A 12,181-nucleotide genomic window follows, 5' to 3' on the forward strand; every position below is an offset into this window, starting at 1 on the left:
TTGACCATGAGCTTAGAATCTCTATAGATCACGATCCGCTCGGGTGTAATCTCCTTCAACAGGCGTAGCCCTAATATTAAAGCCTCATACTCCGCTGCATTGTTTGTTGCAGGAAAGTCTAACTTTGCTGCATAATGTAGTTTTATATAATGCGGCCCTTTGATCACGATGCCTATCCCTGCACCTTCAATGGAAGAAGCCCCATCAGTGTACATCGTCCATTCTTCAACCTTAGATTTGGGGAGATGCCTTCTTCAGTGAATTCATTCACAAAGTCTGCCAAGACTTGGCTTTTTAGGGCTGATCTACCTTCATAACGGACATCAAACTCACCCAGGCGGATTTCCCATTCCATCAATCTCCCTGAAGTCTCTGGCTTTTGAAGTACTTTCCTCATGGGTATACTAGTGCGGACAATGACTGTATGAGCTTGGAAATAAGGTCTAAGGCGAATCGAAGTGGTGACAACGGCCAGTGCCATCTTATCCAATTTCAAATATCGTGTTTCGGCGTCTTTTAGAACTTTGCTCACATAATAGATCGGATACTGCTGGCCGTCTTCTTCCCTTATCATGACAGTAGAAACTACTTTATCTGTAATAGAGACATACATGTAAAGATTCTCAGCTTTCAATGGTCTGTTCATCAGAGGAGGTTCCGTGAGGAAACGTTTGATTCCTTCGAAAGCTTGCTTACAATCTTCATTCCACTCAAATGCTTTCTGTTTTTTTATCACTTCATAGAAGGGTAGGCATCTACGAGCTGAGCATGAAATGAACCTGCCCAAGGCTATGATACGCCCATTAAGACGTTGTACCTCTCTAACATTTTGTGGCGTCTTCATATCCAGAACAGCTTGAATTTTGTCTGGGTTTGGACTCACCCCTTTCTGGCTGATCATGAATCCCAGGAATTTTCCATAAGTCGCCCCAAAGGTGCATTTCTCCGGATTCAATTTAATATTGTGTTGCCGAAGGACCCCAAGGACTTCCCTTATGTCATCCGCATGCTTCTCCACGGTGGTACTCTTGATGATCATATCATCTACATAGACAGAAAAGTTGTCACCTTTTCTCCCTTCGAATATTTTATTCATCATCCGCTAGTAAGTTGCCCTTGCATTTTTGAGTCCAAAGGGCATGACCTTAAAGCAATAGGTCGTTTGGTGTGTCACGAATGAAGTTTTGATCCTATCAGATGGCTCTATCGGGATCTAATGATAGCTCGATTTCACATCAGTGAAGGAATACATGGCGTGTCCTGCGGTTCCGTCTACTAAGATATCAATACACGGTAAAGGGTAGTTGTCTTTGGGGCAAGCTTTATTGAGATTTGTGAAATCAATACACATGCGGTATGATCTGCATGCCTTCTTGACTAGTACAACATTCGCTAGCCATTGCGTATAAATTACTTCCTCGATGGCATCCGCCTTCTTGAGTTTAGAAATCTCTTCCTCAATCACCTTCTGTCTCTCAGGACCATGATTCCTCCATTTTTGTGCTATCGGGACCGCGTCCTCGGCGATATTAAGTTTATGAGTAATCACATCCGGACTAATCCCCGGGAGGATCTCATCCTTCCATGCAAAGACATCTTCCGACTCGAGGAGAACCTTTGTAATATCTGCATTAATCTCATCTTTTAGCCCTCTAGCGATTCGTACCTGCTTTCCATTTGCCATAAGAAACATCTCTGTATCTCCCAGGGCCATTGTGACAAGTTCCTCCTCTTCATCATCCTTAGACTGTGGGCGAATCGTCAAGGATGCCGAATATGTCTCCTGAGCAACTCTTTGGTTCCCTTTGACCATTACTCCTCCTTGGCAGTAGGGATGTACATGGTTAAATGGCGAATGGATAGGAGAGCAGCCGCCTCTGAGATGAAAGGCCGTCCCAAGATGACATTATAAGCCAACTGACCATCCATAATGGAGAACTCCAGATCTCCCTTCCAGACTTGATCTTCATCTGCCAACTCGCATTCCAACATTACCTGCCCTTTCGTCTAGATTATGTGTCCTATTACTCCCAGGATGTCTACAATGGTGGTCTCCACCTGGATAGGATCGATCTTGAGCTTGGCGAATGCCCCTCTTGTAATGACGTTGCATGAACTGCCAGTGTCGATCATTAATCTTTTCATTTCCCATCCCTCCACCATCATGGTGATGACCAGAGCATCTACGTGAGGAGGAACCTCTGGGCCTACATCCACAAAAGGGCGGTTGAGTGACATCCTGTCAAGAGCAGTGGTTTTTGTCTTCTTTAGCGCAGGTTGATATCCTGGTCCGCCCGCTATGACATTAATGACCCATTTCGCCTTCTTTCTCGGATCATCTCTTGGCTTATCACCGTCTCCTTTCTTGTTATCATTTTGGACGAACCTGTCCAACTTTCCCCTTTCGATAAGCCTTTCCATCTCCCTGGCCAACTCCCAGCATGCATCCGTCTCATGACCATTCCTCCTATGGTACTTGCAATAATTTTTGGGATTTTTCCCCGTGTTGGTGTACTCCCCTCCTTTTGGTTCGGGGTATGAAATGCTCCGTTTGTGCTGGCTGTTCTCTATCCACATTAGCACTTCACTTTTGGAGGCATTTAATGGTGTAAACGACGGCATGTATGCGGATTTGTTCCGAGATCCTCTTCTCCTACCTCGGGATGACGAATCAGGGAGTTTTTCCTTGTCCCGTCTACGAGATTCGCCTTTGTCTCTCTTAGGTGGAGATACAGACTCTTTGCGGATGTCGTCAACCTCCATGAAATCCTTGCATCTTTCTATCAGCTCTGCCATATTCCTCGGTTTGTTTCTGATTAGATCCTCTTGTAAGCTTTTACATGTTGTGTTCTTCACTAGCGCTTCCACTGCCATGGAGACATCCACATCAACAATGCGGATACACAACTTGTTGAAATTATCGACATACTCCCGAAGGGGTTCATTCTCTTTTTGTTTCAACTCAAAGAGCTTTCGCGATTTAACCACTGGAGGAATGCATCCGGTGAATTTCGCATAAAATTCTCGACTTAACTGATCCCAGCTGTCTATCGATCCTAGGGGAAGGGACTGGAACCAGTCGTAGGCAGGACCTTTGAGCGTAGTGATGAACATCCGACACAGCACTGCCTCACTGGCCCGATTAAGGCCAAGCAACATGCGATACTTCCTTGCATGGGCTTCAGGATTATCCTCACCTGAGTAGACTTGGATGTTGGGAATCTTAAAGTGCCTCTCAGTTTCCTCAGCCTCGATTCACGCAGTGAAAGGAAAATCACGGTTGGCGAATGGGTTATGTCTGGCATTCTCCTCGTTTTGACGGCGTATCTCGGCTTTGATCTGCTCCGCGATAGTACCTCGATCCTCCCTAGGATTCCTTCTGCTTGGAGGTCTACTCTGAGAAGACGAAGAGCTAGAGTCGGATGATGGATCTGATTGTGACCTTCTACCACCTCCGCCACGTCCGCCTAGAGGAGCTTGCCTATTTTCTCCTTGGTTTGGTGGCGGATGTTGCCTATCCTGTCGAGGTGACCCAGCTTGCCGCTCGCTTCTCCTTCGGTCAGATGCTGGAGAAGATCTACCTCGCCGGGGTGATCTACGCCCGGGGCGAGAAGGGGATTGAGATCGCTCCTTTCCATGCGTCTTCTTACGCTTCTTGTGCCTCCGACCCTCCTGACTGCCAATGGTGATCCCAGGGTTTGCGGTGCCCCTAGGAAGAGCTGGATCATTCCTTTGACTCCCTTTCGGTATCTCAGAAAAAAGCCTTCGATTCAACGGTTGGCTACTGGCGAGCACTAGATTAACAACTGTGGAGTCCACAGGGTGAGAAAGAAAAAAACGACGAGTCACGAGCATTGGGTCATATGAGAGTATTCTGCCATTGTGATGGCGTAGGAGTTGGAGGAGGACGACGGAGGTTGAATGGGGGAACTGTCAGGTAAGACCTTAGTCGACTCTCCATGGCGGGTCCATGCTCTCTTCCGATGGACCCTATGCAAATTTCAATGAAAGAGTCAGGTGACATGCTCCCCTCTCCATGCACGGTTGGTGCATCAGGATTGATAACATCGAGATATTCTCCACGGGATCAAAGAGGATATTTACCAAAACGACAGCGTATTGGGAGCGCCAGGGAAGCAACGGCGTATCAAGCAAGTCATCCGAGTGGCGGATCACCTAGACTCTGCCACACGAGATCCGTAGTCAAACCTACGTGAGACCCGCCATCATGCCTCGATCCGCCTGGCGAACGGTTGAGCCGATTCCCAATAAAGATAATTAATGGACCGTTAATGAGCTAACGGCCACACTTAAAGGAGATCCGTAACCGCCATTAATGAGGCATTAATGGAGACTTTCTGGTTACTGGGAGTTACGATCACATGACTATAAATAGCTTGCACCCCAGAAAAATGAAGTTTTCTACATAAATCTACCGCCCGAACACGGGGAAGACGAGTCTCAAAAAGAGCCAAAATACAAGGGTTATAAGAAGCATTAAGAAAACATAAAGCTCGTTGAAATTCAGCGCCACCGGCACCAAAACAATTCCATGATAAAATTGACATAAAAAAGTTTAAAGAAGGTAAGGTGAGAGACTCACAGTCAACTATCAAGAGGCACCCCCCTCCCATCATTAATCTCCATGCTCATAGTGTCCGACATTGTTTCCTGTCTACTCAAAACATCCAAACCAGAAGATGTGATAGGAACTGCCCTATTGGGTTGAAACGAGGACTCATCAACCCGTGTGCATTTTCGATGACTATTAGGGTCAATGCTCTAATTTCGAGTGGAAACCAAACCATCATCCACCACCCTACTACCCTCAGAATCATTCGTGCTCAAGGACAAAAATGGATTAGGACTGACCAAATCAAAACGAGGGTTAGATGTAGAAGTAACACCTCTTGATGTAGGCCGGTAACCCCTCCTACCTCCACGACTTCCCACATCAATTCCCTTTGCTCTAGAGTTCTCATCACTTCGAAATGGTATTGTATTGTTCCCACTGCCCATATTGGTAAAGAGAGGGCCCTTTTGAGTAAAAGGATTAGGTATAGTGTTTTGGTTATCCTGGCTTATGGAATAGGTTCTAACTCGGCCTCTTCCCCGGTTAGGTCCCCGCCTCCTTGATTCAATCATCCAAGGGCCATAAACAGGTTTAACAACTTCCTCCTTTTCAGTTTCCACAATAGGTGGTTGCCCATCACCAACACCGTCAACATCCTGGACAACAAGGTTATCATCAGTAGCCATGGAAATGTCAATCTGAACAGGTTTAATAATGCTAGGGGAGACACACTTGTCACGTTGGTGTTCATAGCAGCCACAATTGGTGCAAGCTACATGCAAACTTTCATACACAACTTTTTGCTCCTCCCTGTCCAAAACAAACTGAGCTACAAGAGATTTTTTAAGATCTAGTTCAACACATACTCGGGCAAAATTTCCCCTGACTTCTTTAGAGGTATTATCATCAACCTTAATAGGGTTCCCTACAGTTTCAGCAATTGCCAGGAGGGCATCCTCATTGTAATAGTAAAGAGGCAGCTCCGGAAACCTAATCCAAACATTGTTGTTTCAACTGTAGCATCCTTCACATTAAAATTTGGTGACTAAGTACGAACAGTCAGATAATGTGTTGGAGTTTAGTGTCCTAAAGACAATTGTTTTAGGATATTAATATTAATGAATAAATTGTTTATTTGATCATTTGATTAATCAGATATATAGCATTAAAATGAAACTATATATAAAGGCAAGAATCTTTCATAAAGAAAGTAACCCTAAGTTTATTTAAGTAGTTATAAAGTGTTCATACAAGCATGAAGTGAGACTGTACTTTATAATAGACCAATAGACTTAAAGTAAACCCAAGTCAAGTGATATGTTATAGGGGTTGGCATATTACTGTTGAGACTTGCATGTAACAGTGTTTTCTGTTGAGACAGAAAGCTGATCTCACAAGCTTTAGATATTCGGATATCTAGACAGTTACATGGATCCGGTGAAGGAGTTCATTAGGATTGGGACCCGACTTGAGATAATAGAATGGATTGATTTATCTAATGTGTCAATTGTTCATCTCATTGGTATTAATAGGTATAACTAATCCTTAGACTCAAACATTCGTTAATTAGTGATTCTGGATTATAGAGTCTGATACTTTGATTCTGTGCGAGCACGATCCAATAGGTGAGAGCCTAGGGTGTGTGAGAGCAGGGTTGGGTATCACGCAAAGTAATTGCAGAATAGTTAATATCAGATTGAGCATTCGTCACTCCCGGTAAGTGGGAGATATATCCAAATGGCCGCTTGTGGTGAATTGACTGAAATCCTTGCAGGGTGATACAGTTAAGAGTAGAAATGAACATTTCACTTAACTTATCTTTTCAGAGTGAATTCAACCTGTACAAGTAAAATCGGACTCTTCGTTATATGTAACCTTGACACATTCCATGGTTATAAGGAATTGACCGACAGGATATAGTTGATGAAGGATCGTATTATACTGTACCTAATACAGAAAGGTTAACGTCAGTTATCAACCTGACTTCTTAATTGCTCTGGGGGAATATCATAGGTTCTGCTAGTAACAGCTCGCGACGGTATTCCGTTATATATATGTTGAAATTAACCGTGATGAATAATTTCAAATGATATATACGGCTAGTGGCAATAAAGAACCTAATGGGTCACATATGGGACTTGGAATCGGAGGACAAAAACGTAATTAGCGGGACACAGACACATGGGCCGAAATTTACATATTAGTTAGGGATATTAATTTAGTTTAATAATTATAATTAGATTATGATTATGAATTAAACTAAAGAATTATCTGATAATATTAATTGGATGTTTTATGCAATTAAAACTCTAATTAATTATCTTTAACATTAATTAATTATTAATTTGATTAATAAATAATTATCTATTGTTTAGATAATATTAAAGTGTTTATTTAATTATCTAATTAGGAGTCCTATTTAGAATAAGATTCCAATTAATTAAATTCCTAACACAACTGGGATTAGGGTTTCAGAAGTCTATAAATAGACCCCTAGCCTCAGTATTTCGGAAAATATAAGAAACAAGAGGAGGAGGAATTGTTCTGTCGTCGTCTCGGCTAATTTACTTTATTTCTTACTCTCTCTTTGATCTCGTATCGATTTCTGTTAGAGGCAATCATTGCGATTGCGATTGCTATTTATTAAAGGTTGATTACTGATTAGTTTTGTTTTGTGTTGAATCAAACGTTCGTGGTTCACGAGTTGATAATAACAAGTTGTGGGCACTTCGTTTGCAACGGTAGATAGTTCTTCGATAAAGGTATTACTTTCTATCCCTCTTTATATGAAATAACAATTAACAGATCTTGGAAAAGGGAAATAGATAAAATAGATAAAATTTTATTATTCCGCTATACCTAGACTTGTCTATTTTCCTACATAATGGCCCTTAACAGTCCAAGAGCCGTCGTTTATAACATGGTTCCGATCAAGTTTATTAGCAAATTGAACTAGGTGGTAGCCATTCCCTAAATCCATCATATCAAAATTAGCAATAGTTTTCCACAATTCATTTACTCTTTTCTCCAATGCAATATAACCTAAATTACGCCCGAAAAGTTTAATCACTAGAGCATTTTGCCATGGTTTAATTAAATCAATTTTCAAAGTAGGATCAATGGTAACTCGGGGAACTAGGGGGTCATTGCCATTATAGTCAATTGTCACTTTGCCTTCAGCCTTGACATTTTTACGGATCTTAGGAGTTAAGGAGATGCCCTTTTCTTCAGTGATGTCTCTCCAGGATTTGCGATGAATTGATGAATCAGAACCCCCAGGGGGCTTGTCACGGACTGGTGGTGCCGGCAGTAGCCGGGGGTCGTGCGCAGACGACATATGAGCCACGGACATTGTACCAAAGACGATTGCGAGATCTACTGTCAAAATAATTCAGATTATTAACGCAAGGAAAGGAAAGAAAAAAGATACCGCTTCAGATCCGACTTTGAACAGCGTAGACGGCGGCGATGATCTCTCTCACCCTAACGATGACATTTCTTATCTTGAGATCACTTCCTTTCTTAAGATGGAAAATGTGAGATTTGAGCTGTAATGTCTACTTCTTCTAGTTCTTATGTTTATAAGGGAACACTTCGGTTGATGTTATGGAGAATTTGCATAATCCATTATCTATTTTTGGTTGCATAGTAATGATAAGAAAGTGAAGAATAGTATTAAAAAGATCGAGCACGAAAAGACAGTCAAAAAGTTACTGATTAAGTACTCTGGTGAAGGTGGTGGCAAGGAAATTGTATAGAGTCATAGTTTGCATGTATATTGTTCTTTTGTTTGGTTTTTACCCAATTTCATTTAACTTTTTATTTAATGTATTTTTGTGAAATTGTATTTGTAATTTTTTTGAACTTTTTTAATATTTATTGAAAGCTATTTTTTTAATGTTTTTTATGATATACATTGTTTAGGATTGTTTTATTTTATTATTTTTTGTTCTGTTTTATTAATTTCTGAAGGCTTCAATGGAGAAGTCTAATGGATTTCTCTAACCTCTAAGGGACGGGTAATGAACCCGGATCTATCAATAAGTAAATCAACAGATTTAGGCTTCCCTCTTGTAGCACAAATTCGTTGAATAACAGCGGAAGTAATTGACTTTGACTTCGTATCACCGATCTAGGAGGTTAACACACCCAATGAGTAATCTCCGTTATTTCATGAATTAAGAACGTAACTAGAAGACAAAGAGAGAGAGAGAGAGGGGACGGGTAGGAGAGAGAGAGAGAGAGTCTATTTTCTTATATCTTAGCCTTCTTAGGGTTTTAGCCCCATTAGCTATCTATTTATAGCTAAGATAAAACCCTAACCCTAAACCTAATCTGACTAGGCTATGGGCGGGCCATAAATGGATCAGTAAATGGGTCAAGGCCCGTTTACTCCATTTATCCCTACATCTCCCCCTCCCATGTAACGAAAATATATTCCATTACTTTGTCTCGTTCATCTCGTAAATAATTCGTGCAATCGACATACAATCGAGAACTCAAACATTGTATACTCATTGGAGATATACAACCTCTCGAATTACATGTGTAATTAAGAAATAATATACTTTATACTAGACTTAATATCACATCCACTATAATTGTCATTATCTTAACAGTTCATTTATATTCACTAGCGTGCACATATGCATAACTACCCGGATTTGCGAAATATAGGACTACAAGATGTGAACTTGATAAAGTATTTCCCTCTTACTACGTTCTTTCCATAATAATTCATTTTACTTGCTCAGTTGGCCTCTGTCCGAGCTACATTAGTACCTAGCTCTTGAGGGCATCCTTTTAAAGTAGCCAAAATAAATTACACTTCTTGAACTAGTTAAGGGTATCGAGGATAACATTTCGAGAAAAAACATGTTTTCCATGTAGAGAGTCTCACGCTAAGAAAAAGTGAGATTGTCCTTTTTCCATCTCTTGGTCGCAAAGCACACATGGTATGAAAAACATGTGCTATGGTATTCTAATCCTTCCATCTGAAGAAAGTGCATGTCTATACTAAAAAGAACACTATATGAAGGTTTCAGTTTCGATGTGACATATCATCTAATCTTAGTCTCTCTCATTATAGGACTACATTTGGCTATCTAAGATAGAAGATTTCATTCAAGCAACTTTGATTGAAATCTCAGCTTATAAATAATATTTTATATACATATTTATCCACTTGTATGTATATTTCTATCCTGCAAGCTAATGAACCTAGATCCATTGTTACCGTAAGACGACGTCAATTATTGAGCAAGTTCTCGTTTACTCAAAAATTCGCCTCATCCTTATTTTTGTCAACACGATTAACAAAATAAGGGTAAGCGCTCATGTGAGTGAGCCGCTTCTCTATCTAACATGCTCAATTGCAAACATTAACATACAACATTTACATATATGTGTATTATAGGTGATTCAAAAAGTTAGTTTATTGAATTTGAAACACATGTTAGATAAGTTACATGTAATAGAAATATGGTTAGATCCTAAGTTATCCCTGGGACCTAATGTGCTTGACAAAAACATCTCTCTTGATAGGTTTCGTTAGAGGGTCAGCAACCATATCATGAGTCGAAACATATTTCATACAAACTTCTTTGCGTGCAACTAAATCTCTAACAAAATGATATAATTTCAATGTGCTTTGCTTTACTATTTGATCTTTAAGAAAAGCAATAACAAATTGACTATTGTTGTCCTCAAACCAGACTCTAGCAATGCACTAGATACAAGTAATAAAATGATAAGTAGAGTATCGTCTCCTCAGGGATTGATGACCAGTTTTTACTAGAAAAACCTTGTAGAACAGGGTGTTCATCGTATGTGACTTTTTCTTTAGTTGAGATATGATTTGATCTGGTTAACTGAAAATACTAAATGTAAAGACTCGCTTTCAGAAAATGTGGTTTTGTTATGATAAAAAGAGAGAACAGGATAAGCCAAAGCGGAACAGGTTGCTTACAGCATCTGATTTCCTATTTATTCATGAATGTCATATAGTGAAGTCAAAGTCTCTGCTTTTTAGCTCACTTAAGTCAACTTTCGTGTGTTCTTAAGATTCTAAGTCTTACTACAACCTTAAGCGTCCTTAACGTTGGTTCTTTCTTGCATTACGGGTGAAACATCATTTCTATCTAGAAAACCCTTGATACAATCCCCTAATATTCCTATTTTGGGTCTTGTAAGTTTGATAAGATATCCATGATAATGAAAGCAGTTCCCTATCATTCATTATTCACTAAGATAGATGCATTTAACATACGAATAAGAACTTCATCAAACACATCAGCATATATTAACATTCATTCATAAAAAGGAAGTAGATAACTTACAGCACCAGACCTCGCTGGCCTAGCCCATTCAAAACGACTATTCACTCATGGTGCAGAGTGAACAGCTTGAGCTTAATCGGTGACACTCCATTAAAGGAGTTATCATTTCGTTCTTAGAGAGCTTCTTCTCTCCAAAATTGTTCAGTCAAAAGTATATTTTCCTTTCCCTCCACTACCGATATATATATAGGAGGGAAAGGTTCTCAAAAGAGTACGAAAAATAATCTAAAATATTACAGCCGAAAGATTGTTCAACAAAAGAGATGGATATTATTTTGGTACTAAAAGTGGGTGGTATCTTCTTTGACTCTTGAACACTCAATAGTTGAAACATCATGTCATCATGCTACTTTTGGCTGCCTATTCCTGCTCCGCTTCCTCTAGTCGCTGTCCTTCATCAGATCGCAGCTTTAACCGCTGGTACATAGCTCGCTCTTCTCCTTTTGGCAGATGCAAAACAGGCTGCATAACAGCCATTTTGACTTGATCAATGGAAATCTGCATAAAACACCAATTAGTCCTTTATTTATGCAAGAATAAACCATCAGGGATCTTAAAATGACCGTCTAATTTAGACGAGTCTAACAGTATAAAAATTTTCGAAAAATGAGGTTAGGAAGGTCGGGATAATATATTTTAAAGAAAAGAAATAAAATAATTTTCTCTCTCCTGTGTTTCCTTTTATTTACAAATTTGTCACCTTGCCCTTTTCAATTATCATCAAAACTACGTAGTTTTATTCTGTCACACCATAAACTCTCTGTCACACCACAACCTCTTGTCTCACTAGATCTCACCCATATATATATATATATATATATATATATATATATATATATATATATATATATATATATATTAACTCTATATATAACAATATGAATTTTATTTATATGTATATATAGAGAATATGAAATATATAAAAATAGAGACATAGCCGTGATATATTGGTAGAAGTATTTGTCTAAATTTTATATTCACTGTGAATCATCATCTTTTGAAATTAACAAACATATAAGTTACTAATTACTCATAAATTTAGGGGAAACAAAACGGTATTTGTGAAAGGAGTGTGGTTTGTAATATGGTGAAATGAATGGAATGTCTAGGCTCGAATGGGTGAATAATAGAGAATGTGTTTAAGGTAGGGTAATATTTTGCGTTTGATATGTGGGGGTAAAACAAGAAAAGCCTTAATCATATCGTGTTTTGAGTTAGACGCGTGAGGTTTTGACCGATATTTGATGCAAATTCTCAAGTTTCGCGTAAT

The sequence above is a fragment of the Euphorbia lathyris genome, chromosome 1 (genome assembly GCF_963576675.1).
Source record: "Euphorbia lathyris chromosome 1, ddEupLath1.1, whole genome shotgun sequence".
NCBI classification, from domain to species: domain Eukaryota; kingdom Viridiplantae; phylum Streptophyta; class Magnoliopsida; order Malpighiales; family Euphorbiaceae; genus Euphorbia; species Euphorbia lathyris.